Below are 23,627 nucleotides of genomic sequence, written 5' to 3' on the forward strand. Positions count from 1 at the left end.
TAGACTAGTGTCCTGTCCAGGGGGTGTACTGTACATCAAGCTGTCTCACTACAGAAACAGGAGATAGACTAGTGTCCTGTCCAGGGGGTGTACTGTACATCAAGCTGCCTCACTACAGAAACAGGAGATAGACTAGTGTTCTGTCCAGGGGGTGTCCTGTACATCAACCAGCCTAAAGCTACATAAACAGCTGCCTACTTAATAATAAATGTGGAAACCATTTCAGCTAGCCTATCACGGGGCAAGGTGGAGATGTTCGTCGATGTAGTGACACTCATCACTTGTCAGAGGGGTGCTTGGTTGAATAAATAACGTACCTGAACACCTTACCGTTGTCCTTCATTTTCGTGCACTAATACCGACACTTGTCTTCTCATGCTAGCAAGGATTTAGCGGATAGCTGCTGAGAAAAGTTTACCAGAGAGGAAGAGGCGAAGCAAGAGGATTTACTCCGCCCCAAAATCTGTCCACGGGAGATAAGCCCTTTTTGTGTATGGAGGTCTATGAGACGGTTGTTGCATTACGTCAGGCTTATCACATCAAATCAAACTTTAGTTGTCACATGCGCCAAATACAAGTGTAGACCTTACCGTGAAATGCTCACTTACAAGCCCTTAACCAACAGTGTAGACCTCACAGTGAAATGCTTTACTGACAAGCCCTTAACCAACAGTGTAGACCTTACAGTGAAATGCTTTACTGACAAGCCCTTCACCAACAGTGTAGACCTTATCGTGAAATGCTTTACTTACAAGCCCTTAACCAACAGTGTAGACCTTACAGTGAAATGCTTAACTTACAAGCCCTTAACCAACAGTGTAGACCTCACAGTGAAATGCTTGACTGACAAGCCCTTAACCAACAGTGTAGACCTTACAGTGAAATGCTTTTACTTACAAGCCCTTAACCAACAGTGTAGACCTTACAGTGAAATGCTTTACTGACAAGCCCTTAACCAACAGTGTAGACCTTACAGTGAAATGCTTTACCTACAAGCCCTTAACCAACAGTGTAGACCTTACAGTGAAATGCTTTACTGACAAGCCCTTAACCAACAGTGTAGACCTCACAGTGAAATGCTGACTGACAAGCCCTTAACCAACAGTGTAGACCTCACAGTGAAATGCTTTACTGACAAGCCCTTAACCAACAGTGTAGACCTTACAGTGAAATGCTTTACTGACAAGCCCTTAACCAACAGTGTAGACCTTACGGTGAAATGCTGAATGACAAGCCCTTAACCAACAGTGTAGACCTCACAGTGAAATGCTTTACTTACAAGCCCTTAACCAACAGTGTAGACCTTACAGTGAAATGCTTACTGACAAGCCCTTAACCAACAGTGTAGACCTCACAGTGAAATGCTTACTGACAAGCCCTTAACCAACAGTGTAGACCTCACAGTGAAATGCTGACTGACAAGCCCTTAACCAACAGTGTAGACCTTACAGTGAAATGCTTACTGACAAGCCCTTAACCAACAGTGTAGACCTCACAGTGAAATGCTTACTGACAAGCCCTTAACCAACAGTGTAGACCTCACAGTGAAATGCTGACTGACAAGCCCTTAACCAACAGTGTAGACCTTACAGTGAAATGCTGACTGACAAGCCCTTAACCAACAGTGTAGACCTTACAGTGAAATGCTGACTGACAAGCCCTTAACCAACAGTGTAGACCTCACAGTGAAATGCTGACTTACAAGCCCTTAACCAACAGTGTAGACCTCACAGTGAAATGCTTAACTTACAAGCCCTTAACCAACAGTGTAGACCTCACAGTGAAATGCTGACTTACAAGCCCTTAACCAACAGTGTAGACCTTACAGTGAAATGCTTTACTTACAAGCCCTTAACCAACAGTGTAGACCTCACAGTGAAATGCTGACTGACAAGCCCTTAACCAACAGTGTAGACCTCACAGTGAAATGCTGACTGACAAGCCCTTAACCAACAGTGTAGACCTCACAGTGAAATGCTGACTGACAAGCCCTTAACCAACAGTGTAGACCTCACAGTGAAATGCTTTACTTACAAGCCCTTAACCAACAGTGTAGACCTCACAGTGAAATGCTTTACTTACAAGCCCTTAACCAACAGTGTAGACCTCACAGTGAAATGCTTTACTGACAAGCCCTTAACCAACAGTGTAGACCTTACAGTGAAATGCTTTACTTACAAGCCCTTAACCAACAGTGTAGACCTTACAGTGAAATGCTTTACTGACAAGCCCTTAACCAACAGTGTAGACCTTACAGTGAAATGCTTTACTGACAAGCCCTTAACCAACAGTGTAGACCTTACAGTGAAATGCTGACTGACAAGCCCTTAACCAACAGTGTAGACCTCACAGTGAAATGCTTTACTTACAAGCCCTTAACCAACAGTGTAGACCTTACAGTGAAATGCTTTACTGACAAGCCCTTAACCAACAGTGTAGACCTCACAGTGAAATGCTTTACTTACAAGCCCTTAACCAACAGTGTAGACCTTACAGTGAAATGCTTTACTGACAAGCCCTTAACCAACAGTGTAGACCTCACAGTGAAATGCTGACTGACAAGCCCTTAACCAACAGTGTAGACCTCACAGTGAAATGCTGACTTACAAGCCCTTAACCAACAGTGTAGACCTTACAGTGAAATGCTTTACTTACAAGCCCTTAACCAACAGTGTAGACCTTACAGTGAAATGCTTTACTTACAAGCCCTTAACCAACAGTGTAGACCTTACTGTGAAATGCTTTACTGACAAGCCCTTAACCAACAGTATAGACCTCACAGTGAAATGCTTTACTCACAAGCCCTTAACCAACAGTGTAGACCTCACAGTGAAATGCTTTACTCACAAGCCCTTAACCAACAGTGTAGACCTCACAGTGAAATGCTTTACTGACAAGCCCTTAACCAACAGTGTAGACCTTATCGTGAAATGCTTTACTCACAAGCCCTTAACCAACAGTGTAGACCTTACAGTGAAATGCTTACTTACAAGCCCTTAACCAACAGTGTAGACCTTACAGTGAAATGCTTACTGACAAGCCCTTAACCAACAGTGTAGACCTTACAGTGAAATGCTCACTTACAAGCCCTTAACCAACAGTGTAGACCTTACAGTGAAATGCTTTACTGACAAGCCCTTAACCAACAGTGTAGACCTTACAGTGAAATGCTGACTTACAAGCCCTTAACCAACAGTGTAGACCTTACAGTGAAATGCTTTACTTACAAGCCCTTAACCAACAGTGTAGACCTCACAGTGAAATGCTTAACTTACAAGCCCTTAACCAACAGTGTAGACCTCACAGTGAAATGCTGACTTACAAGCCCTTAACCAACAGTGTAGACCTTACAGTGAAATGCTGACTTACAAGCCCTTAACCAACAGTGTAGACCTCACAGTGAAATGCTTAACTTACAAGCCCTTAACCAACAGTGTAGACCTCACAGTGAAATGCTTTACTGACAAGCCCTTAACCAACAGTGTAGACCTCACAGTGAAATGCTTTACTGACAAGCCCTTAACCAACAGTGTAGACCTTACAGTGAAATGCTGACTGACAAGCCCTTAACCAACAGTGTAGACCTTACAGTGAAATGCTTTACTTACAAGCCCTTAACCAACAGTGTAGACCTTACAGTGAAATGCTTTACTTACAAGCCCTTAACCAACAGTGTAGACCTTACGGTGAAATGCTGACTGACAAGCCCTTAACCAACAGTGTAGACCTTACAGTGAAATGCTTTACTTACAAGCCCTTAACCAACAGTGCAGTTCATTAAAATGTTTGCCAAATAAGCTAAAGTATGAAATAATAAAAAAGTAACACAATAAAATAACAATAACGAGGCCATATACTGGGGTACCGGTACCGAGTCAATGTGCGGGGTTACAGGTTAGTCGAGTTAATTTGTACATGTAGGTAGGGGTGAAGTGACTATGCATAGATAATAAACAACGAGTAGCTGTTTCGTAATGTTTAGGCTGTTTCAAAGGTACTGATATAAATGGATGCACGTGGCGTTCCGGCAACTTTGTAAAAAAAAACAACTTAGTTGTTGTGCCTGTTGTTCACACGCGAATCTGCCCTCTCATTGGCTAGGATTGTCCCACCTGACCTCGCCTGCCTTCAATCATTGAGGAGATGTATTTCCATTGTTAGAGCGGTCACTCGACTATCTAGTCAATATAATAGATGATCTTTGGTTTTAGTTACTACCATTATGTGTTTGTCTTCACCTTAAGGTGAATACCCTGACTAAGTCTGTCTGGATGAGGGCGCTACCTTAAGGTGAATACCCTGACTAAGTCTCTCTGGATGAGGGCTCTACATTAAGGTGAATACCCTGACTAAGTCTCTCAGGATGAGGGCTCTACATTAAGGTGAATACCCTGACTAAGTCTCTCAGGATGGGGGCTCTACCTTAAGGTGAATACCCTGACTAAGTCTCTCTGGATGAGGGCTCTACCTTAAGGTGAATACCTGACTAAGTCTCTCAGGATTAGGGCTCTACCTTAAGGTGAATACCCTGACTAAGTCTCTCTGGATGAGGGCTCGACCTTAAGGTGAATACCCTGACTAAGTTTCTCAGGATGAGAGCTCTACCTTAAGGTGAATACCCTGACTAAGTCTCTCAGGATGGGGCTCTACCTTAAGGTGAATACCCTGACTAAGTCTCTCTGGATGAGGGCTCTACCTTAAGGTGAATACCCTGACTAAGTCTCTCTGGATGAGGGCTCTACCTTAAGGTGAATACCCTGACTAAGTCTCTCTGGATGAGGGCTCTACCTTAAGGTGAATACCCTGACTAAGTCTCTCAGGATGAGGGCTCTACCTTAAGGTGAATACCCTGACTAAGTCTCTCTGGATGAGGGCTCTACCTTAAGGTGAATACCCTGACTAAGTCTCTCTTAGCCTGAAAATTACAGGCCTCTCTCATATTTTTAAATTGGAGAAGTTGCACAATTGGTGGCTGACTAAATACTTTTTGCCCCACTGTAGCTGAGATAAAACCATGTTCTGGGTGAAGGGAGACTCTACTGGTGTTAAACCTGGTATATAGCTGGGATTAAACCATGTTCTGGGTGGAGGGAGACTCTATTGTTGTTTAACCTGCTATAGTGGTATATAGCTGGGATTAAACCATGTTCTGGGTGAAGGGAGACTCTATTGTTGTTTAACCTGTTATAGTGGTATATAGCTGGGATTAAACCATGTTCTGGGTGGAGGGAGACTCTATTGTTGTTTAACCTGCTATAGTGGTATATAGCTGGGATTAAACCATGTTCTGGGTGAAGGGAGACTCTATTGTTGTTTAACCTGTTATAGTGGTATATAGCTGGGATTAAACCATGTTCTGGGTGGAGGGAGACTCTATTGTTGTTTAACCTGCTATAGTGGTATATAGCTGGGATTAAACCATGTTCTGGGTGAAGGGAGACTCTATTGTTGTTAAACCTGCTATAGTGGTATATAGCTGGGATTAAACCATGTTCTTGGCAGAGGGAGACTCTATTGTTGTTAATAAACCTGTTGTAGTGTGGCCTTGGGGTGAAGGGAGGCTCTCTTGTTGAAAACCTATTAATGTCTCCTTTTACTACCTCGTGTTCTCCTGGTCTCCTTCCACTATCCACCTCTCCACCTTTGAGACGATTGGACCATTTTTAGCTAACCGTGCGTGTTCCTGCTGGGCTGATCAAAGTGCCTGTCTTTGAAAGCCAATCATCTGTGAGGAAAGCGAATATCTCCATTCCGTGTTCTGCTCCTCGAACAACGTCTAACCTCTGACCTGTGATCAGTGGCGCGCCACACTTTCTCTGGACCCCGGCAAGGTCGGAGTCTCCCTCTAAAATCCAATGTGTCTGCCAGACAGCCACTTACAAAGTAGTCCTATAGGCTATCGATCGCTGTCCCATTGGTGTTGAAATTGCGACGTGTCCATGTGGCTGCATGCATATTGAATACTGATAGGCTATCTGCGGTGCCAGGGTTTGTACTGCATAGCTTTGTTTTAGCTAAAGGATAACTGTTTATTGGTACAACTATTTGGTCGTCAGTTTCACAAAGTTATACACGGCGTCACAATGCTGCCATTTGTAGACTGCTGACTGGTGGCACTAATCGTAATTACCTGTTCAGTAATTCAAACATTGCAGATCGTAACCTGAACTTAGCATGACTGAGCCATCTTCACACTCTCTCCCAGCTTGGATAGAAAGTTGTTGTGTGTAAAACCAGTCTATTAATGCTAAATAACACAGTCAGTACACCCTCAAAACACTAGCTTGTTGTATTATTATTATCTATTTAACGTTTTTAATTGAACCTTTATTTAACTAGGCAAGTCAGTTATTAAGAACAAATTGTTATTATAATGAGGGCCTACACCTGTCACGCCCTGACCTTCGTTATCTTTGTTTTCTTTATTGTTTTTGTTAGGTCAGGGTGTGACGAGGGGTGGTTTGTGTAGTTTTGTATTGTCTAGGGGCTTTTGTATTGTCTAGGGGCTTTTGTATTGTCTAGGGGCTTTTGTATTGTCTAGGGGCTTTTGTATTGTCTAGGGGCTTTTGTATTGTCTAGGGGCTTTTGTATTGTCTAGGGGCTTTTGTATTGTCTAGGTGTTTATATGTCTATGGTTGTCAAGATTGGTTCCCAATCAGAGGCAGCTGTTTATCGTCGTCTCTGATTGGAAACCATATTTAGGCAGCCATATTCCTTGGTTATTTGGTGGGTTATTGTCTATGTGTAGTTGCATGTCAGCACTCGTGACTTATAGCGTCACGTTCGTTTTGTTGTTTTCTTAGTTTGTTGTTTAGTGTTCTTCATGTAAATAAAGACGAATGTATTCTAATCACGCTGCGCCTTGGTCTCCTCGTAATGACGAACATGGCAACACCGGCCAAACCCGGAAAACGCTGGGCCAATTGTGTGCCGACCTGTGGGACTCCCAATCGGTTGTGATACAGCCTGGATTCTACTATTCATAGCTATGTGACATATTTAGCTGCTAATTTATTAACCGTTTATGAAAATCACATAAAATAGCCTATACGTTTACATGCACATCTCTCTCTCCTTTCACCTCTATCTGCTCCTACCTTTCACTACTATTCAATTCAATTCAACAAGGGGCTTTATTGGCATGGGAAACATATCTTAACATTGCCAAAACAAGTGAGGTTGATAATATACAAAGTGAAATAAACAATCAAAAATGAACATTAAACATTACACTCATAGAAGTTCCAAAAGAATAAAGACATTACACAGGTATGTTTATATACAGTGTTGTAACGATGTGCAAATAGTTAAAGTACAAAAATGGTGTTTGTTCTTCACTGGTTGCCCTTTTCTTGTGGCAACAGGTCACAAATCTTGCTGCTTTGATGTCACACTGTGGTATTTCACCCAGTAGATATGGGTGAAAGTCTTTGTGGGATATTCTTCTTTGTGGATCTGTGTGATCTGGGGGAAATATGTCTCTCTAATATGGTCATACATTGGGCAGGAGGTTAGGAAGTGCAACTCAGTTTCCACCTCATTTTGTGGGCAGTGAGCACATAGCCTGTCTTCTCTTGAGAGCCATGTCTGCCTACGGTGGCCTTTCTCAATACCAAGGCTATGCTCACTGAGTCTGTACATAGTCAAAGCTTTCCTTAAGTTTGGGTCAGTCACAGTGGTCAGGTATTCTGCCGCTGTGTACTCCCTGTTTAGGGCCAAATAGCATTCTAGTTTGCTCTGTTTTTGTTAATTCTTTCCAATGTGTTAAGTAATTATCTTTTTGTTTTCTCATGATTTGGTTGGGTCTAATTGTGTTGCTGTCCTGGGGCTCTGTAGGGTGTGTTTGTGTTTGTGAACAGAGCCCCAGGACCAGCTTGCTTAGGGGACTCTTCTCCAGGTTCATCTCTCTGTAGGTGATGGCTTTGTTATGGAAGGTTTGGGAATCGCTTCCTTTTAGGTGGTTGTAGAATTGAACGTCTCTTTTCTGGATTTTGATCATTAGTGGGTATCGGCCTAATTCTGCTCTGCATGCATTATTTGGTGTTCTACGTTGTACACGGAGGATAGTTTTGCAGAATTCTGCGTGCAGAGTCTCAATTTGGTGTTTGTCCCATTTTGTGAATTCTTGGTTGATGAGCAGACCCCACACCTCACAACCATAAAGGGCAATGGGTTCTATAACTGATTCAAGTATTTTTAGCCAGATCCTAATTGGTACGTCAAATTTGATGTTTCTTTTGATGGCATAGAATGCCCTTCTTGCCTTGTCTCTCAGATCGTTCACAGCTTTACGGAAGTTACATGTGGCGCTGATGTTTAGGCCAAGGTATGTATAGTTTTTGTGTGCTCTAGGGCAACAGTGTCTAGATGGAATTTGTATTTGTGGTCCTGGTGACTGGACCTTTTTTGGAGCACCATTTTTTTGGTCTTACTGAGATTTACTATCAGGGCCCAGGCCTGTCAGAATCTGTGCAGAAGATATAGGTGCTGCTGTAGGCCCTTCTTGGTTGGGGACAGAAGCACCAGATCATCAGCAAACAGTAGACATTTGACCTCAGATTCTAGTAGGATGAGGCCGGCTGCTGCAGACTTTTCTAGTGCCCGCGCCAATTCGCTGATATTTTTATGTTGAAGAGGGTGGGGCTTAAGCTGCATCCCTGTCTAACCCCACGACCCTGTGTGAAGAAATGTGTGTTTTTTGCCTATTTTAACCACACACTTGTTGTTTGTGTGGATTTTATAATGTCATATGTTTTTCCCCAGGACCACTTTCCATCAATTTGTATAGCAGACCCTCATGCCAAATTGAGTCGAAGGCTTTTTTGAAATCAACAAGGCATGAGAAGACTGCCTTTGTTTTGGTCTGTGTGGTTGTCAATTAGGGTGTGCAGGGTGAATACGTGGTCTGTCATACGGCAATTCGGTAAAAGCCAATTCGACATCTGCTCAGTACTTTGTTTTCACTGAGGAAATGTATGAGTCCGCTGTTAATGATAACGATTTTCCCAAGGTTACTGTTGACGCATATCCCACGATAGTTATTGCTGTCAAATTTTTCTCCACTTTTGTGGATTGGGGTGATCAGTCCTTGGTTCCAAATATTAGAGAAGATGCCAGAGCTAATGATGATGTTATAGAGTTTTAGTATAGCCTATTGGAAGTTGTCTGTATATTTGATCATTTCATTGAGAATACCATCAGCACCACAGGCCTTTTTTTTGGGTTGGAGGGTTTTTATTTTGTCCTCTAGTTCATTCAAGGTAATTAGAGAATCCAGTGGGTTCTGGTAGTCTTTAATGGTTGATTCTAATATTTGTATTTGATCATGTATGTTTTTGCTGGTTGTTCTTTGTTATAGAGCTAAAAAGATTGGAGAAGTGGTTTATCCATACATCTCCATTTTGGATAGATAATTCTTCGTGTTTGTTTAGTGTTTTCCAATTTTCCCAGAAGTGGTTAGAGTCTGTGGATTCTTCAATTACATTGAGCTGATTTCTGACATGCTGTTCCTTCTTATTACCGCTGTGTATTTAGTGATTCACCATAGTGAATGTGTTTTGGTTGGACAGGTTTCTCACTTCTTTCTTAGATTTTTGCATTTTTCGTCAAACCATTTGTCATTGTTCATTTTCTTCAGTTTTCTATTGGACATTTTTTAGATTTGATAGGGAAGCTGAGAGGTAAAATATACTGTTAAGATTTTCTACTGCCCATTTTACACCTTTACTATTACAGTGGAACGTTTTGTCCAGGAAGTTATCTACAACGTATCCAATTGACAACCAGAGACATTCATCAAAGGACTCGGTTGGGCAACCGAGGCTCTGGGACAGGGGTACATTCGGCCCTCCATGTCACCTGTCTCTTCGAGTTTCTTTTTGTGAAGAAAAAGATGGTGGTTTGCGTCCGTGTATTGATTATAGAGGTCTAAATTCCATCACAGTGGGCTTTAGTTACCCACTACCTCTCATTGCTACGGCAGTGGAATCATTTCACGGAGCGCAGTTCTTCACTAAACTGGATCTCAGGAGTGCTTATAATCTGGTGCGTATTCGGGATGGAGATGAGTGGAAAACTGCATTTAGCACTACTTCTGGCCATTATGAGTACCTCGTCATGCCATACGGGTTAAAGAATGCTCCAGCTATATTTCAATCCTTCGTGGATGAGATTCTCAGAGACCTGCACGGACAGGGTGTAGTGGTGTATATTGACGATATTTTGATCTACTCCGCTACACGCACTGCGCATGTATCTCTGGTGCGCAAGGTTCTTAGACGACTGCTGGACCATGACCTGTATGTGAAGGCGGAGAAATGTGAGTTTTCCAAACGATCAGTTTCCTTCCTGGGTTATCGCATTTCCAGCTCTGGGTTGGTAATGGAGGGTGACCGCGTAAAGGCCGTGCGTAATTGGCCGACTCCGACCACGGTAAAGAGGTGCAGCGGTTCTTGGGGTTTGCCAATTACTACCGGAGGTTTATCCGGGGTTTTGGTCAGGTAGCTGCCCCTATTACCTCACTGCTGAAGGGGGGGCCGGTGCGTTTACAGTGGTCAGCAGAGGCGGAAGGAGCTTTTCATAAGTTGAAGGCGATGTTTACTGAGGCGCCGGTGTTGGCGCATCCGGACCCTTCTTTGGCGTTTATAGTAGAGGTGGACGCATCCGAGGCTGGGGTTGGAGCGGTGCTCTCACTGACCTAAGCTCCGCCCCTGTGCCTTTTTTTCGAAGAAACTCGGTCCAGCGGAGCGGAATTATGATGTGGGGGATAGGGAGTTGTTGGCTATGGTTAAGGCCCTGAAGGTGTGGAGACACTGGCTTGACGGGGCTAAGCACCCTTTCCTTATCTGGACTGACCACCGTAACCTGGAGTATATCCGATCAGTCAGGAGACTGAATCCTCGTCAGGCAAGGTGGGCCATGTTTTTCACCAGATTTCGTTTCACTATCTCGCATAGACCAGGTTCCCTCAACACTAAGGCCGACGCGCTGTCAAGACTCTATGACACTGAGGACAGGTCCATCGATCCTACTCCCATCATTCCGGCAGCTAAGCTGGTGGCACCAGTAGTATGGGATGTGGACACGGACATCGAGCGGGCGCGAAGGGAGGAACCTGCGCCTCCACAGTGTCCGGAGGGTCGTAGGTACGTGCCGCTGGCTGTTTGTGATCAATTGATTCGATGGGCTCATTGTCTACCCTCGTCCGGTCACCCAGGTATTTTTAGGACAGTGCGAGGTCTTGAGAGGAGGTACTGGTGGCCCACTTTGAGGAGGGATGTGCGATTCTATGTTATTTTTCCGGGACATTAAAGCTTGTTTTTTCCCACATATTTTGCTCTCTGCGCCTGACTCCACACCTCCTCACTCATTTGTCGTAACACAGGGTACTGTATTTTAATTACCTCTGAACAGCGGAGGGAGCTTCTAAGCCCACTATTCCATTTGGTTGGAGTAGACTGTGTGACTCTCCTGCCATTGTTGGGCTTAAGGGCTTTGACACCTCTCACTTGACAAGTCATCTCTAATTGAAGTTGTATCAGACTTGGCAGCCTTCATTTAGCAGTCAGTCCTTATAAAGTCATGTATTTTTCTTCTTTGCTTTTGGAAATAAAACATGGCTTCAGACCAGACATTATCCACTCAGTCCCAGGTTGGATGGTGTTTTCAGATTTCTGTTGTTTTCCCAGAGCATTTGCTGTATATAAATTGGAATGATAATCTTTGGTTGTTGTAAGCCTTCCAGGTGATTCTGTAATTCCGTCCAAAATCGGGTTGCATATTTTTCGGTTTTGATTTGGAGTGAAGGTTATGTTGTAAAGGGCAGCATCCTGCATGTGTTCCTGACAAACAATCCAATTGTAATTAACTCTAAATCTATCTCTTTTTAAGAACATGCTGAAAATTTCAGGAGCTCATCTGATCTCTCTCTCTCTCTCTGTCTCTCTCTCTGTCTCTCTCTCTCTCTCTCTCTCTCTCTCTCTCTCTCTCTCTCTCTCTCTCTCTCTCTCTCTCTCTCTCTCTCTCTCTCTCTCTCTCAACATAAGGTTTTTATTAACTCAACTTTATTTGAAGAATAGTTTTTTTTACACATCTGACATTTTCAAACACAACCGTCAAACCTGAATAACAGCACATGAAGTCATTTCACCAACCCGTTCATTAGTTACAACAGAATGAAGTCATTTCACCAACCTGTTCATTAGTTACAACAGAATGAAGTCATTTCACCGACCCGTTCATTAGTTACAACAGAATGAAGTCATTTCACCAACCCGTTCATTAGTTACAATAGAATGAAGTCATTTCACCAACCCGTTCATTAGTTACAACAGAATGAAGTCATTTGCTCATTAGTTACAACAGTCATTTCACCAACCCGTTCATTAGTTACAACAGAATGAAGTCATTTCACCAACCCGTTCATTAGTTCATAGAATGAAGTCATTTCACAACAGAATAGAATGAAGTCATTTCACCAACCCGTTCATTAGTTACAACAGAATGAAGTCATTTCACCAACCCGTTCATTAGTTACAACAGAATGAAGTCATTTCACCAACCCGTTCATTAGTTACAACAGAATGAAGTCATTTCACCAACCCGTTCATTAGTTACAACAGAATGAAGTCATTTCACCAACGTTCATTAGTTACAACAGAATGAAGTCATTTCACCAACCCTCATTAGTTACAATAGAATGAAGTCATTTCACCAACGATCCATTAGTTACAATAGAATGAAGTCATTTTTATTAACAATAGAATGAAGTCATTTCACCAACCCGTTCATTAGTTACAATAGAATGAAGTCATTTCACCAACCCGCTCATTAGTTACAACAGTGAAGTCATTTCACCAACCTGCTCATTAGTTACAACAGAATGAAGTCAGTCTGTCATTAGTCTACTGAACAGATGAAGTAACAGACCCGTTCATTAGTTAGAATGTTCTTTACAGTATTAGTAGCAAACTCACCTATTACCACCACTCAACTGGCTCATTAGTTACAACAGAATTATAACTTTTTGACAATACTGAGCTAGTCCAGTTAGTCTGATTTATAACAGTGATCCATAGTACAGTATTTAACATAAAACAGACTAACCACCACTCCAATAAGGGCTACCTTTTAGGGAGGGGATAACAGACCTAGGTTTACAGACTCTAACATATATATACATATACCCCCCTCTCCTGCTGGGGGCGGCAGGGTAGCCTAGTGGTTAGAGTGTTGGACTAGTAACTGAAAGGTTGCAAGTTCAATCCCCGAGCTGACAAATCTGTCATTCTGCCCCTGAACAGGCAGTTAAACCACTGTTCCTAGGCCGTCATTGAAAATAAGAATTTGTTCTTAACTGACTTGCCTAGTAAAATAAAGGTTTATATATATATATATATTCAGTATCTAAGGACTGACAACATATGGTGGAAAATACATCATACTGGCTATATAACTGATTATATATATCTGTACATTGAAAGTTACAAATGTTGAAAATATTGCTGACATGCAAAACATTTTTGGGACGATATCAACAATGGACCAATGAAACACCAAAAGACTCAACAGCAAGGATGAGGTCGGGGGGAATGGAGAGTATGAATCAGAAGAGGACGTTCTTCATTGTCTGGATGTTCTGTCTGAATGTGTGTATTGTAACAGTGTTCTGTCTGAATGTGTGTATTGTGTCAGTGTTCTGTCTGAATGTGTGTATTGTAACAGTGTTCTGTCTGAATGTGTGTATTGTGTCAGTGTTCTGTCTGAATGTGTGTATTGTATCAGTGTTCTGTCTGAATGTGTATTGTAACAGTGTTCTGTCTGAATGTGTGTATTGTAACAGTGTTCTGTCTGAATGTGTGTATTGTGTCAGTGTTCTGTGTGTATTGTAACAGTGTTCTGTCTGAATGTGTGTATTGTATCAGTGTTCTGTCTGAATGTGTGTATTGTAACAGTGTTCTGTCTGAATGTGTGTATTGTATCAGTGTTCTGTCTGAATGTGTGTATTGTAACAGTGTTCTGTCTGAATGTGTGTATTGTGTCAGTGTTCTGTCTGAATGTGTGTATTGTAACAGTGTTCTGTCTGAATGTGTGTATTGTAACAGTGTTCTGTCTGAATGTGTGTATTGTAACAGTGTTCTGTCTGAATGTGTGTATTGTATCAGTGTTCTGTCTGAATGTGTGTATTGTATCAGTGTTCTGTCTGAATGTGTGTATTGTGTTCCAGTGTTCTGTCTGAATGTGTGTATTGTAACAGTGTTCTGTCTGAATGTGTGTATTGTATCAGTGTTGTCTGAATGTGTGTATTGTATCAGTGTTCTGTCTGAATGTGTGTATTGTGTTCCAGTGTTCTGTCTGAATGTGTGTATTGTAACAGTGTTCTGTCTGAATGTGTGTATTGTGTCAGTGTTCTGTCTGAATGTGTGTATTGTATCAGTGTTCTGTCTGAATGTGTGTATTGTAACAGTGTTCTGTCTGAATGTGTATTGTAACAGTGTTCTGTCTGAATGTGTATTGTATCAGTGTTCTGTCTGAATGTGTGTATTGTAACAGTGTTCTGTCTGAATGTGTGTATTGTAACAGTGTTCTGTCTGAATGTGTGTATTGTGTCAGTGTTCTGTCTGAATGTGTGTATTGTAACAGTGTTCTGTCTGAATGTGTGTATTGTGTCAGTGTTCTGTCTGAATGTGTGTATTGTGTCAGTGTTCTGTCTGAATTGTAATCAGTGTTCTGTCTGAATGTGTGTATTGTAACAGTGTTCTGTCTGAATGTGTGTATTGTAACAGTGTTCTGTCTGAATGTGTGTATTGTATCAGTGTTCTGTCTGAATGTGTGTATTGTATCAGTGTTCTGTCTGAATGTGTGTATTGTGTCAGTGTTCTGTCTGAATGTGTGTATTGTATCAGTGTTCTGTCTGAATGTGTATTGTATCAGTGTTCTGTCTGAATGTGTGTATTGTATCAGTGTTCTGTCTGAATGTGTGTATTGTGTCAGTGTTCTGTCTGAATGTGTGTATTGTGTCAGTGTTCTGTCTGAATGTGTGTATTGTAGCAGTGTTCTGTCTGAATGTGTGTATTGTATCAGTGTTCTGTCTGAATGTGTGTATTGTATCAGTGTTCTGTCTGAATGTGTGTATTGTATCAGTTTTCAGTCTGAATTTAAAGTACTTTTCTAAAAACCAAGAAAACTTTACAGCAAAAACAGACCCAGGAAAATATAGGATAAAGAAAGACAATCAAAATACTATAATATTTGAAGCTAATTACCTTTAAAAGTAATATTTCACCCAAAACCTTTTTGTTTTTTGCATTTTGCATCATATGATGCTGTGTTTTGCTGGGCTACGCTGAGGAGAAAGCCAGACTAAGGAGAATGCCAGACTGAGGAGAAAGCCAGACTAAGGAGAATGCCAGACTGAGGAGAAAGCCAGACTAAGGAGAAAGCCAGACTGGGGAGAAAGCCAGACTGAGGAGAAAGCCAGACTGAGGAGAAAGCCAGACTGAGGAGAAAGCCAGACTGAGGAGAAAGCCAGACTGGGGGAGAAAGCCAGACTGAGGAGAAAGCCAGACTGAGGAGAAAGCCAGACTGAGGAGAAAGCCAGACTAAGGAGAAAGCCAGACTGGGGAGAAAGCCAGACTGAGGAGAAAGCCAGACTGAGGAGAAAGCCAGACTGAGGAGAAAGCCAGACTGAGGAGAAAGCCAGACTGAGGAGAAAGCCAGACTGAGGAGAATGCCAGACTGAGGAGAATGCCAGACTGAGGAGAAAGCCAGACTGAGGAGAAAGCCAGACTGAACAGGTGGGTTTGAATCTGGTTTTGAAGTGGTGATGGAGTCAGAGGTGCAGGTCGCTAGGGGAAGAGTTGTAGAGTTTGGGGGCAGCTGAAAGCACGAGACATCGGGCTTTGAAGTCAGAGAGGTATGAGGGGGCAAGACCATTGAGGGCGATGTGTAGTTCCTTGTAGGTGCGGTGTAGTTTCTTGTAGGCGAGATGTAGTTTCTTGTAGGCGAGGTGTAGTTTCTAAGGCGAGGTGTAGTTTCTTGTAGGAGTGGTGTAGTTTATTGTAGGGTGTGGTGTAGTTTATTGTAGGTGAGGTGTAGTTTCCAGGTGAGGTGCAGTTTCTTGTAGGCGGGGTGTAGTTTCTTGTAGGAATGGTGTAGTTTCTTGTAGGAGTGGTGTAGTTTTTGTAGGTGTGGTGTAGTTTCTTGTAGGTGAGGTGTAGTGTCTTGTGGCGAGGTGTAGTTTCTTGTAGGCGAGGTGTAGTTTATTGTAGGTGTGGTGTAGTTTCTTGTAGGTGAGGTGTAGTGTCTTGTAGGCGAGGTGTAGTTTCTTGTAGGCGAGGTGTAGTTTCTTGTAGGCGAGGTGTAGTTTCTTGTAGGCGAGGTGTAGTTTCTTGTAGGCGAGGTGTAGTTTGACTGGGAGCCAGTTAAGGTGGTGCAGGGAAGGGTGTTTCCTTCCTGGCCACATCAAGACATCTCCTCCATGCAAGTACACTTAAAGGGAAATCTGCAGTTCAAACATCAATGTGTTCACACCACCACTAAAAGTGTCTAGAAGATGGATGTAGCAATCACAGATTGTCCCCTTTAACTGTGTGATCTTTTTCCCGGTTACATGAACACTCCTCCCTCCAGGTACACCTTGTGTCTTAACCAATCAAATGAATATGTCAAGACAAGAGAGAGGACCGAGTTGCATTGCATCAAGGATGCAGGTCAACGTTTATTGTCATGAGTCTTGTCCTGGAGGCAGAACGGAGTGATTTTCCCCGTAGATAGGCCAGCTGCAAAGTCAAAGTTGTAAAAATTCAAGAAAACATGTTTTGTTTTTTTTCTCCCTCCATCCTCATGCTTCTCTCGCTCCCTCTCTTTCCTCCTCCCTCTCTTTCCTCCTCCCTCTCTCTCCTCTTCACTCTCTCTCCTGCTCCCTCCCTCTCCTCCTCCCTCTCTTTCCTCCTCCCCCTCTCTCCTCCTCCTCCCCTCCTCCTCCCTCTCTTTCCTCCTCCCCTCTCTCTCCTCCTCCCTCCTCTCCTCCTCCCTCTCTTTCCTCCTCCCCTCTCTCTCCTCCTCCCTCCCTCCTCCTCCCTCTCTTTCCTCCTCCCCCTCTCTCTCCTCCTCCCTCCCTCTCCTCCTCCCTCTCTTTCCTCCTCCCCTCTCTCTCCTCCTCCCTCCCTCTCCTCCTCCCTCTCTTTCCTCCTCCCCCTCTCTCTCCTCCTCCCCCTCTCTCTCTCTCCTCCTCCCTCCCTCTCCTCCTCCCTCTCTTTCCTCCTCCCCCTCTCTCTCCTCCTCCCCCTCCCTCTCTTTCCTCCTCATCCCTCTCTTTCCTCCTCCTCCCTCTCTTTCCTCCTCCCCCTCTCTCTCCTCCTCCCCCTCTCTCTACTCCTCCCTCTCTTTCCTCCTCCCTCTCTCTCCTCCTGCTTCTCCCCCTCCCTCCATGTCTCATCATTTCAGTTCCTGTCTCTGTGTAGTGATGATTCTGCAGGCCAGCAGGAAGCCTCCTCCCTCCTCCCCTCCTCCTCCCTCCTCTCCTCCTCCTCCCTCTCTCTACTCCTCCCTCTCTTTCCTCCTCCCTCTCTCTCCTCCTGCTTCTCCCCTCCCTCCATGTCTCATAATTTCAGTTCCTGTCTCTGTGTAGTGATGGTTCTGCAGGCCAGCAGGAAGCCTCCTCCCTCTCTCTCCTCCTCCGTCTCCCCCTCCCTCCATGTCTCATAAGTTCAGTTCCTGTCTCTGTGTAGTGATGGTTCTGCAGGCCAACAGGAAGCCAGCGGAGGTGAATAGCTGTGTTCCACTAGAGATCCAGGACAGGACCAGAGACCAGCCAAACAGGATCTGGACCCCCTCCATATTGACCCCCATCTGCTCAGCCAGACACAGAGCCTCCTGAAAGACTGCAGCAGAGTAGGCCATGTACACACTCACCCCTGTTAGTGAGGACAGAGCTGGAGGGAGGGAGGGAGGGAGGTGTGGAGAGAAATGGGGGAAAGGAGTTTACTGATAAAATACCAAATGACAGGGACATATTGATCACTAAGGAGACACAGGGACATACTGACCTCTAGGGAGACACATAGTGACCACTAAGGAGACACAGGGACATACTGAGCACTAGGGAGACACAGGGACATACTGACCACTAGGGAGACACAGGGACATACTGACCACTAGGGAGACACAGGGACATATTGACCACTAGGGAGACACAGGGACATACTGAGCACTAGGGAGACACAGGGACATATTGACCACTAGGGAGACACAGGGACATATTGACCACTAGGGAGACACAGGGACATATTGACCACTAGGGAGACACAGGGACATATTGACCACTAGGGAGACACAGGGACATATTGACCACTAGGGAGACACAGGGACATATTGACCACTAGGGAGACACAGGGACATACTGACCACTAGGGAGACACAGGGACATACTGACCACTAGGGAGACACAGGGACATATTGACCGCTAGGGAGACACAGGGACATACTGACAGCTAGGGAGACACAGGGACATACTGACCACTAGGGAGACACATACTGACCACTAAGGAGACACATACTGACCACTAGGGAGACACAGGGACATACTGACCACTAGGGAGACACAGGGACATACTGACCACTAGGGAGACACAGGGACATATTGACAGCCAGGGAGACACATACTGACCACTAGGGAGACACAGGGACATACTGACCACTAGGGAGACACAGGGACATACTGACAACTACTGGGAGACACAGGGACATACTGACCACTAGGGAGACACATACTGACCACTAGGGAGACACATACTGACCACTAGGGAGACACAGGGACATACTGACCACTAGGGAGACACAGGGACATACTGACCACTAGGAGACACAGGGACATACTGACACTAGGGAGACACATACTGACCACTAGGGAGACACAGGGACATACTGACCACTAGGGAGACACATACTGACCACTAGGAGACACAGGGACATACTGACCACTAGGGAGACACATACTGACCACTAGGGAGACACAGGGACATACTGACAGCTAGGGAGACACAGGGACATACTGACCACTAGGGAGACACAGGGACATACTGACCACTAGGGAGACACAGGGACATACTGACCACTAGGGAGACACAGGGACATACTGACCACTAGGGAGACACATACTGACCACTAGGGAGACACAGGGACATACTGACCACTAGGGAGACACAGGGACATACTGACCACTAGGGAGACACAGGGACATACTGACCTCTAGGGAGACACATACTGACCACTAGGAGACACAGGGACATACTGACCACTAGGAGACACAGGGACATACTGACCACTAGGGAGACACAGGGACATACTGACCACTAGGGAGACACAGGACATACTGACCACTAGGGAGACACAGGGACATACTGACCACTAGGAGACACAGGGACATACTGACCACTAGGGAGACACAGGGACATACTGACCACTAGGGAGACACAGGGACATACTGACCACTAGGGAGACACATACTGACCACTAAGGAGACACAGGGACATACTGACCACTAGGGAGACACAGGGACATACTGACCACTAGGAGACACATACTGACCACTAGGGAGACACAGGGACATACTGACCACTAGGGAGACACAGGGACATACTGACCACTAGGGAGAGGGACATACTGACCACAGGGACATACTGACCACTAGGAGACACAGGGACATACTGACCACTAGGGAGACACATACTGGAGACACATACTGACCACTAGGAGACACAGGGACATACTGACCACTAAAGGGAGAGGGAGACACAGGGACATACTGACCACTAGGGAGACACAGGGACATACTGACCACTAGGGAGACACAGGGACATACTGACCACTAGGAGGGAGACACAGGGACATACTGACCACTAGGGAGACACAGGGACATACTGACCACTAGGGAGACACAGGGACATACTGACCACTAGGGAGACACAGGGACATACTGACCACTAGGGAGACACAGGGACATACTGACCACGAGGGAGACACAGGGACATACTGACCACTAGGGAGACACATACTGACCACTAGGGAGACACAGGACATACTGACCACTAGGGAGACACAGGGACATACTGACCACTAGGGAGACACAGGGACATCCTGACCACTAGGGAGACACAGGGACATACTGACCACTAGGGAGACACAGGGACATACTGACCACTAGGGAGACACAGGGACATACTGACCACTAAGGAGAGGACATAGGACCACTAGGAGACACAGGGGTTGACAGAGGGAGACACAGGACATACTGACCACTAGGGAGACACAGGGGATATACTGGTTAGGACACTGACCACTAGCCAGGGAGACACAGGGACATATTGACCACTAGGGAGACACAGGGACATACTGACCACTAGGGAGACACATACTGACCACTAGGGAGACACAGGGTCCCCAGGCGTCAGGTAGCCTTCAGTGGTTAGGAGTGTGGTATTGCAGGTAGCCTAGTGGTTAGAGGTAGGGCCAGCAGGTAGCCTGGTGGTTAGAGTGTTGGTGGCAGGGGTAGCCTAGTGGTTAGAGTGTGCCAGCAGGGCCTAGTGGTTAGGTGTTGGGCGTGAGAGTTCACCGGGTCAGGGGCATGAAAGGGGCAGAGGGAACAGCCCCCAGTGGCCAGGAGTGTGGCGTCGGAACGTCCAGTGGCCAGAGTGCAGGGGTTGCAGGGCATCTGAGCGGTCAGGAGTGCAGAGGTGGCAGAGTGGCCTCGTGGCCAAAGCAGATGGCGGGATGCTGGTCAGCGGTCAGAGTGTGAGGGGCAGGTCCAGTGGTCAGATAGCAGGTGGCAGGGTAGCCTAGTGGTCAGATGCGCAGAGGTGGCATGGGGTAGCCTGGTGGTTAGAGTGTAGAGGTGGCAGGGGGTAGCCAGCGGTTTGATGAACGAGTGTAGAGGTCCAGCGGTCAGAGAGCAGATACTCCAGTGGCCAGAGTGCAGAGTGGCAGGCGCGTCCCAGCGGTCAGGTGCAGATGGTGGCAGGGTAGCCAGCGGTTGGAGCGTGAGGTGGCGGGGTAGCGCTGGTGGTGAGAGTGCGCAGGTGGCAGGGTATCCAGCGGTTAGAGTGCAGAGTGTAGGGTAGCCAGTGGTTGGGAGTGTGAGGGTGGCGGGGTCCAGCGGTCAGAGCATGATTTGGGCGCGTCCTAGTGGTTAGAGTGTAGAGGTGGCAGGGTAGCCTAGTGGTTAGAGTGTAGAGGTGGCAGGGTAGCCTAGTGGTTAGAGTGTAGAGGTGGCAGGGTAGCCTAGTGGTTAGAGTGTAGAGGTGGCAGGGTAGCCTAGTGGTTAGAGTGTAGAGGTGGCAGGGTAGCCTAGTGGTTAGAGTGTAGAGGTGGCAGGGTAGCCTAGTGGTTAGAGTGTAGAGGTGGCAGGGTAGCCTAGTGGTTAGAGTGTAGAGGTGGCAGGGTAGCCTAGTGGTTAGAGTGTAGAGGTGGCAGGGTAGCCTAGTGGTTAGAGTGTAGAGGTGGCAGGGTAGCCTAGTGGTTAGAGTGTAGAGGTGGCAGGGTAGCCTAGTGGTTAGAGTGTAGAGGTGGCAGGGTAGCCTAGTGGTTAGAGTGTAGAGGTGGCAGGGTAGCCTAGTGGTTAGAGTGTAGAGGTGGCAGGGTAGCCTAGTGGTTAGAGTGTAGAGGTGGCAGGGTAGCCTAGTGGTCAGAGTGCAGAGGCTGGCCTGGTGGTTAGATGTGTTGGGTGTCAGGTAGTCCAGTGGTTAGAGTGTAGAGGTGGTAGGTAGCCTAGTGGTTAGAGTGTAGAGGTGGCAGGTAGCCCAGTGGTTAGAGTGTAGAGGTGGTAGGTAGCCTAGTGGTTGAGGGCTAATAATTAACTGAGAGGTGGCGGCTGACTGGTGGTTGCCGCAACAAAGGTGACAATAAATACCTGTAATCTATGTATTGTGTCCATAGATTAGCAAATCAATGCATTTTAACTGACTGTTGTCCTCATATGAACTGTAACGCTGTTTTTGAAATGATTACGTTATATTTCTGTTCTGGGTACTTTGAATATAAATGAGGGTGGAAAGGGAGAAAGCTAGTGGTTAGGTAAGAGGCCTGGGTTAAATGACTTAAATGTAAATGTATGGTTAAACTGTCTTGGTGGGCTTGTATAGGTGTAGGGTGAGGTGTAGGGTATAGGGTATAGGGTATAGGGTGTAGGGTGTAGGTGTAGTGTAGGGTATAGGGGTGTAGGGTGTAGGGTGTAGTGGTATAGGGTAGGGTGTAGGGGTGTAGGGTGTAGGGTATAGGTATATGGTTAGGGCAGGGCGCAGGGGTGGCAGGGTAGGCCTGAGGTTAGGGTGCAGGGCACAGGGCACAGCTTGGGTAGAGTGAGGGTGTAGGGTAGGCATAGTGGTTAGGGTAGGGCGCAGGGTGTAGGGCAGGGCATAGGGCATAGGTAGGGTGTAGGGTACAGGGCATAGGGTGCCAGTGGTTAGGGGTAGAGGTGGCAGATAGAGTATGTGGTTAGAGTGTAGGGTAGGCATAGGGTGTAGGCATAGGTTAGGGCATAGGTGCAGGGGTGCAGGGCATAGGCAGAGTGTAGGCTATAAGGTGTAGGGCATATGTGTAGGGCATATGGCATAGGGTGAGGGTGTAGGGCATAGGGCATAGGGTGTAGGGTATAGGGTGATATGGCACAGTAGGGTAGGGCATAGGCATAGGGTAGGGTGTAGGCATAGGCATAGGGCAGGGGTAGGCACAGGGCATAGGTGTAGGGTGTAGGGCATAGGTATAGGTAGGGGTGTAGGGTGTAGGGTATAGGGGCAGGGTGTAGGGGTGTAGGGCACAGGGTGTAGAGGTAGGCTATAAGGTGTAGGGCATAAGGTATAGGGCATAGAGATAGGATGTAGGGTGTAGGGGTAGGGCATAGGGTGCAGGGTATAGGGTGCAGAGTGCAGGCATAAGCGTGGTGTGGGCATAAGGCATAGGCATAGGTATAGGCATACAAGGCATAGGGTACAGGTTATAGTGTGTAAGGTATCGGGCATATGCAGTGTATAAATTTATAGGGTCCAGGGTATAAAGTATCTTGTATAGGGTATAAGGTATATGGTTTGCTGCATAGGGTGTAGGGTATAGGGTATAAAGTATATTGTATAGGTATAAGGTGCTTACCTCCCAGTAGTAGCAGTACACCAGTCATCAGCAGTAGTAGGTAAGCTCTGGCCAGCAGGCCGATGAACCCCATCAGTCCCCCAACAAACCATGATGATCATGCTGAGAGGAAGCAACACCATGAATGTCCCAGGCATATCTGAGAGAGGGGGGAGGGGAGGGAGGGGAGAGAGAATACATAAATATACGATACTCCCTGAGAGGGAAGAACTATGATGCACTCTCGTGTGAGAGAGAGAGAGAGAGAGAGAGAGAGAGAGAGAGAGAGAGAGAGAGACAAAGAGAGAGAGCGGAGAGAGAGACCTGGGGCTCTGTTCACAAACACAAGTATAGCCCCAGGACAGCAGCACAATTAGACCCAAACAAATCATGAGAAAACAAAAAGATAATTACTTGGAAACAATGAACAAAAAAACAGAGCAAACTAGAATGCTATTTGGCCCTAAACAGAGAGTACACAGTGGCAGAATACCTGACCAATATGACTG

The 23,627-nt window shown here is 45.7% G+C and overlaps 1 long non-coding RNA gene and 1 pseudogene across 2 annotated transcripts; both read right to left on the reverse strand.

Annotated features, from left to right (window-relative positions):
• Window positions 1–1,316: 1,316 nt before the first annotated feature.
• LOC127921406 (uncharacterized) lies at window positions 1,317–3,061 on the reverse strand. 2 transcript variants are annotated; one of them, XR_008108987.1, is made up of 3 exons: window positions 3,015–3,061; window positions 1,633–1,726; window positions 1,317–1,538 (listed from the first exon to the last, which is right to left on the reverse strand). It is a non-coding gene; the product is annotated as an uncharacterized LOC127921406 (long non-coding RNA). The 2 variants fall into 2 exon arrangements; XR_008108986.1 differs by lacking the exon at window positions 3,015–3,061 and adding an exon at window positions 2,299–2,392.
• Window positions 3,062–17,676: 14,615 nt separating this feature from the next.
• The window catches only part of LOC127921405 (transmembrane protein 114-like), a 17,087-nt pseudogene continuing 11,136 nt past the window's right edge, over window positions 17,677–23,627 (reverse strand).

Source organism: Oncorhynchus keta, unplaced genomic scaffold (genome assembly GCF_023373465.1).
Source record: "Oncorhynchus keta strain PuntledgeMale-10-30-2019 unplaced genomic scaffold, Oket_V2 Un_contig_22406_pilon_pilon, whole genome shotgun sequence".
Classification (NCBI taxonomy): Eukaryota; Metazoa; Chordata; class Actinopteri; order Salmoniformes; family Salmonidae; genus Oncorhynchus; species Oncorhynchus keta.